Source organism: Felis catus, chromosome D2 (genome assembly GCF_018350175.1).
Source record: "Felis catus isolate Fca126 chromosome D2, F.catus_Fca126_mat1.0, whole genome shotgun sequence".
In the NCBI taxonomy this organism is placed as follows: Eukaryota; Metazoa; Chordata; class Mammalia; order Carnivora; family Felidae; genus Felis; species Felis catus.
Window position 1 is genome coordinate 4,753,358 of NC_058378.1, and position 6,899 is coordinate 4,760,256.

Below are 6,899 nucleotides of genomic sequence, written 5' to 3' on the forward strand. Positions count from 1 at the left end.
TAAAAAAAAATCAGAAAATGGGGCGATTACCCTAAATAGCATAATATGAATATTTACATGAAAACCGTTGCAAAAATACTTCCGCTAGAAAAGAAAAAGACCTGTATTATTCTCTTGCTTAGAATTCTAATATAAAATAATTCATGAAATTCCTGAGAGCATTCAGAATTGAATAGGTGTATTTTCTACTTGATGGATTTCTATTGTTTCCACATGTATACACCAATTAAAACAATTTCAGACTTAATTTGATATAACATAACATTTCAGTTTTGCAGAGCATGTTTTTAACATTAGACTTTGTCCCTCTGTGCATGCTAATCTTCAAAAACACTTTCTAAATCAGTCCTTGCCTGATAAATATGTCCATTTGCTTTAGTTTTTTGACTCATGTTCCATAATAATTCTGATTTTTTTTTTCTGAGCCATAAATTGGAGGCACGGGAAGAGTGAACCCACTGGGTTTTCTTTCCTCTTTGTAAGTTTACACGAAGGTGAGGAGACATGTCTCTCATTAAGTAGATAGTAACTCCTTAAAGTTTTTGGAACCAGATGGACGAAATGATAACCTCCCTGTTGATTAGAATGTCTGATTCCTTCTAAGAGACCCTAAAGGAAGCCAATTAGCATCAGCAGATGTGTGTGCCGTGGGGAAGAGGAAGGAAAAGAAGGCAGTAGTAGCTTTTCGGGAGACGTGGCTGGAAAAAAGATAAGACCGCTGGTGAAGGGGGGCGCAGGGGCTAGGCTTTGTTTAGAAAGTCAAAGGACACGGCGCAGCACTGGGGCGGTGGAGGGGGGAATGCGGAAGGGCAGTCCCAGATTTGAGGGATTGCTGCTGGGTATGGAAATAATGGGGATACTACACACCCAGGTGTCTGTCAGGAGTGTATGCCTAAAAGTTATGAGAAACCAGGAAAGCCCTCTGCTATCACGATGTCTTTCATTCTGAGACTGTACTCTGGAATCAAACATTGTAAGGATGTTAGATCAAAACATGGCTACAAAATTTTTCAGGGCTCAGCCCAGCTCCCCCAAAATTCTGAGCACAGCCCAGGCCAGCGCGGATCAATACAAGTTTAATGAGAGCCATGGGGGCAATTTAAGATTTTATAGTAACTACAAAACAAGAAAAAAGAAACAGGAGAGATTAATTTTAGTATTATACTTTAACCCAATGCCTAAAATATATTATCACTTCAACAAATAACCAATATTTTAGAGTATGAATGAGCTACTTTACATTCTTTTCCTGGTACTAAGTGTTTGAAATCCTGGTATGCAAATTAAACTTACAGGCTACAGCACGTATTCCATGGGAGCTAAATTTTTACTGGGAACGTATGATCTGTACTTAGATTTCATAAAATTTATAGTCGAAAAAACAGATTCACATACCTAATTTCCAAACATCCTTAAATGTTTTCCAATAACTGAGGCAAGTAACAAAAAATCATTTCTGTTAATATTCACATCCACATTGACAAGACTGATTCATCGTTCCTTAGAATAACTGCTCTGTCTTTGAAGCAAAAGTAGCTCAGTTTCTAACTACATCTACCACATTAAGTAAAGTTGTTAACTCTTGTGTCAGCTCAATATTATCAACATCAAATTCAAAGAATTTCACAGGTTGAAAAGCAATTCTAAAACTTTATCAATATCAAGAGTGTTCCTCAAATTTTTCTCCTACTTCTTGCAGACAATTTACATGATGTTGGCAATTACAATGAAAACTCTCCTGTATACTGATCCAGATTAAAACGGTGTAAAGTAATTATTATTGATTTATACTATGAACAGTTTCAGTTTTGACATAAATTCTTGTACCTGCCTAGCTAGGTTGCAAACACTTCCTTTTCTTAGAACTTCAAATTTTGCCTATTTTTCTGCAGTGTGATAGAAGTGAGAAAACATAAGTTCCACTGCTGTTTTTCATCTCTATTTCTTTTTGTTTCAAAATATCTTTATATGGAGGTAACAATACGAGAAATCTTTGTAAAATTCCCCCACGACTCACGTAATGAGCAGTAGCAAAGAACACAAGATTTAATGAATCCATCGTCTTTGCTTTCAATAGTTCCATAAAATAGTTCATGATCTTTGAATATAAGTATATCGATGGTCTTTAAGTTTACATTTGAGTGACTTCAACAATTGCATTCATGACACTTTTAAGACCCTCAGAACACAGAGTGCAAATATCTCCAATGTGCACCTTACAGTCGAATGAAGCTATAAGGAAAGCATCAGTCTCCTGCTTTAAAAATTCCAATGTATTTAAATTTTTTTTTCAATGTTTATTTATTTTTTGGGACAGAGAGAGACAGAGCATGAACGGGGGAGGGTCAGAGAGAGAGGGAGACACAGAATTGGAAACAGGCTTCAGGCTCTGAGCCATCAGCCCAGAGCCTGACGCGGGGCTCAAACTCACGGACCGCGAGATCGTGACCTGGCCGAAGTCGGACACTTAACCGACTGCGCCACCCAGGCGCCCCTGTATTTAAATTTTTGACCTAATGTAACTAGAATCTATTAGGACAGAAATTGATTTTTTGAAACCTATTTAAAATTCTTCTTGACAGAAGTAAGAATCCAAACAATGAACAACACAGCTTAATTTTCTAGGTCATGAGTTGCTAATAGTTTGTGTGTGTGTGTGTGTGTGTGTGTGTGTGTGTGTGTGTGTGTGTGAGAACTTGGAAGGCCTTTTGAAACAAACTGTAACTAAGGTATTGTGAGTAATATCTCATATTGCATGACTTATCTAAACCTAAAGAAAATATTTCCATTTCTCAGATTTTCAACCAATTGATCTTTAATATTTTTAAGAATTTGTGTTTTACTGGTAATTGTTTGACAGTTTCTTTGAAGATCTTTTTTATAAAATATATTTTTTAACCTTTTTCTTATAACTAACAAAATTGCCGTAACAGAAATAATGACTTCTTTTACCATCTAAACATGATTTTTTGTGTGCAAGTATCCATTTTATAACTTGTCAAGGTTACAAGCTCAGCTCCTATTAAAAATCATTTAAAATGTGTTTTTTAGACATTTAATTATCAGACTTACTATACATTTGCTAAAAAGATCTCTGAACATTGGTTTTTTGGATTTGCCCAACAAAATGTAATTGCCTTGTATTGTTACATCTGCACATATATTCAAGTTTGTTTGTTTGTTTACCGTTCCCATCAAAATACTAGTTCTTTCTTTCCAACGGACTTTGCATCAGATATATGCCTTTATTTTAAATTTGAAAAGCACTAAAAATAAATTAAGTGTAGTTTGATTAAAATATTTTAATCTAATTACCAGTTACAATTTACATAGGTATTACTGTAACTCGCACTGCCTAAATACATAAATACATTCCAAAAATCATCGCAACTGAGTCAATCGACACTGATTCAACTGACGGTCCATGTGTTCGTAGCACCAGGAAAGATGTGCTATCAACACCTCCATGAGGATGCAGCCGTATCTTATGCAGTCCCATGGTTAATGTGCAATGAGTCTTACCAAAACTACAAAGCTGTGTTTAACAGAAAAATACTTTATATTGTTTCAGTGTTGAAGTTGAAATGAATTAAAATCAAATCAAATTCTTAGTCTTACCCGTTTCTCAGTCACATTTTCAAGTGCTCGCTAGCTGCTGATGGCTGATGGCTCTCAGTGAGTAGCACGGCCCTGGAAAAGAGAAAGTGCACATTGTTTTATCTGTTTGTATGGTGGAGAAGGGCATGATTCTCAATTCTCCCCCCACCTACTATTGACTGCCTCCCTCAGCGTGGAGTTGATGGGACAGGCTTCCAGAACAGTTCGTTAGACCACGTCTGCTAATCTTTGACCGCTCACTGCCAAGAGTCCCCATGGTTGGTGTGGCTCTCTCTCTTGGTCTTTGCCCCTACACTTTCTGCTCTTCTCCTGCTTCCACAGGGAAAGTGACCCAGAATCCGGCCCCTTCATGCAGACCTGCCATCCTGAGCTCTCAGCTAGCCCAGGAAGAATAATTTAGACTTACAGATAAACTCATTTATTCCATTTTGCAAACCACTTGGCAGTAACAAGAGGGCCCTAAAAGAAGGCAGAAGGTCCACTTGGTGCTTGAGTTCAGATCATCTGTGAATGTCCAGTCTTCCAGCAAGTTCCAAATGGGGGCAGTTAGTAGGAGTCAACCCTAACAAAGGGGTGGGAATTAGTTTATCATCTGTTTGCCTCTTGTGAGTATCTCCTTCTCAGGAACTTCATGGACTCAGAGTGATTACACTCAGTAAATCCTAGATTTCCTAGCTAAATATCAGTTGATTGTAGCCCAAAACCATGCATATTTCTAATAACTGCCATTTTACTTTAACCTTGAGTTGTACTGTCATCTTTGTGATAATGACCCTGGAGAAAAAAGATGGAGTCCCTTTATTAACTTATATATACATGATACTTGGCACAGGATTATGTCTTTATTAAGACAATGATTTTTACTAATTGTAGTAACAAATTGACAAATCGTGAGGTTTATAGAAAGAACTGGTGAAGATGTTAATTAATAATATTCCATGACTTGTCTTAAGCCAGAGTCAGAAAGGTCCCGTGAAGGGTCACATTTGATCTATAATCATCTCATACTGATGACTGAGGTTGCATGGTTTCTCATTCCACAATCACCCCAAGGCCTATTGTTTAACCCTCTTGCTCCCGAAAATAATTAAGACGCCCTGAGCCACCACTGCCACCTAGTGGTAATTAAAAAATGGGTTGATCCAGAAGCGATTCCCTCCTGTAACCTTTTCTTGTATTAATTCTGTCTTGCCATATCTGACTTCAGTGAATGTCCTCCATGCTAACTTTTATTACATACGCTGAATGGAATCTGATGTGGTGGCTGGGAGTCCACTTCTAGAGCTAGACTTTCAAGGTTCACCTCCTCACCCTCCCCAGCTCTGTGGCCTTGGGCAAGTTGCCTGTGTTTTTGTCTCTCAATACCCACATTTGTAAAATGGAGTAATATTAACACCTATCTCTTGAAGTTGTTTTGAAGAGTTAATTATACAGTTTATGTAAAGTGCTAAAATTAGGAGCTGGCATAGAGAAAATGCTCTAAAATGCCAATAAATAGCAGATGCTATATACACATATCCTTTTTCGTCCCTTTGTACTTCCCCTTTTTCTTCTCGCTTTGGCTCTTTTTCCATTTCTCTCAAATCAACCTAAATCACATCTGACATGCTGTTATAATAAATAATTAGAGATATTGCCGTGTAAGAATGTACTTTGACATGAAGTTGGGTGTAACTAACACAGCTTACAAACCTCTTGGCAATACTGTGAAGACCCATTCAGAGTCTCTGGTAAAATCCTCATTGGCTTCCTGTTCTACTCTGTTCAAGCTACCGTAACAAACCACCACTAACTGGTGGTGTAGAAACAACAGAAGTTTATTTCTCACAGTCCCAGACCAAGTCGCTGGGACATCCGGTGTCAGGGGAGAGCCCCACGTCCTGGTTCACGCACTGCTCTCCTCCTGCAATACGCTCACTGGTTACAGGGATGAAAGAGCTCTGTGGGGTCTTTATAGGGGCACCAATACCACTCGTCGGGGCCCCACTCTCATGACCTCATCATCCCCCAAGGCTCCACTTCTGTGTAAAATCACGGTGGGGGTTAGGATTTCAACATATGAATTTGGTGGGGGGATACAGACAGTCAACCCATAACACTTTTTAAACTTCCTCTTTTTAAAAATCATCATCTATCAAGAAAAAATTTTCAAGTATATTTTTAAATTTTTTTTAAATTTTTTTTTCCAATGTTTATTTATTGTTGGGACAGAGAGAGACAGAGCATGAACAGGGGAGGGGCAGAGAGAGAGGGAGACACAGAATCAGAAACAGGCTCCAGGCTCTGAGCCATCAGCCCAGAGCCTGACGCGGGGCTTGAACTCACGGACCATGAGATCGTGACCTGGCTGAAGTCGGACGCTTAACCGACTGCGCCACCCAGGCTCCCCTCAAGTATATTTTTAAGTTTATTTATTTTTGAGAGAGAGAGAGGGAGAGAGAGAGGATGGGCAGAGAGATAGAAAGAGAGAGAATCCCAAGCAGGCTCTGCACTGTCTGCATAGAGCCCCATGTGGGGCTCGATCTGATGAATTGCGAGATCATGACCCGAGCTGAAACCAAGAATTGGACGCTAATCAACTGAGACACTCAGGCACCCCCAGAATTTTAAATATTTTATTAGAATTTGTCGGGTGTTTTTTTTTTTTACTTTATTTAACATTTATTTATTTTGAGAGAGAGAGAGATAGAGTATGAGCAGGGGAGGGGCAGAGAGAACGGGAGACAGAGAATCTGAAGCAGGCCCCAGGCTCCCAGCGGTCAGCACAGAGCCCGACCCGGGGCTCAAACTCATGAGCCATGAGATCATGACCTGAGCCGAAGTTGGACGCACAACTGACTGAGCCACCCAAGCGCCCCTGTTGCTTTTTCTTTTTAATCAAATCAATGATTTAAAATTATTTGAAGTATGTGAAACATTAAATGAACACTTTCTTGCTCTACAACCTTCAATTCAGAGAGGAAGCAAAAATTCTTCTTGGCTCCATCCACCCCAATTCTACAAGTGGCCCTAGACACAAAGATTATCCCTTTCATGTATTTCCTTTAGGTCTTTCCCAAGCATTTCTTAAACGTTTGTTTATTTTGAGAGAGAAAGGCAGCGAGTGGGAAAGGGGCAAAGAGAGAAGGACAGAGAATCCCAAGCAGTCACCGCACTGTCCGTGCAAAGCCTGACATGGGGCTCTAACCCACAAACCGTGAGATCCTGACCTGAGCCCAAATCAAGAGTCAGACAGTTAACCGACTGAGCCAAGGTGCCCCCCGCCAAGCATTTTTTCATCA

General features: G+C 39.4%; 1 long non-coding RNA gene across 2 annotated transcripts in view; it reads right to left on the bottom strand.

The window, feature by feature from the left end:
• Positions 1–5,790, bottom strand: part of LOC102902289 — a 111,276-nt gene extending 105,486 nt beyond the window's left edge. Inside the window, exons 1-2 of one of the 2 annotated variants that reach the window (XR_006586821.1) lie at positions 4,025–5,790; positions 3,619–3,690 (exon numbers count right to left, since the gene is read on the bottom strand). This is a non-coding gene — a long non-coding RNA (uncharacterized LOC102902289). The remainder of the gene's footprint in view (positions 1–3,618; positions 3,691–4,024) is intronic. The other variant, XR_006586820.1, reaches the window with a different exon arrangement.
• Positions 5,791–6,899: the final 1,109 nt, after the last annotated feature.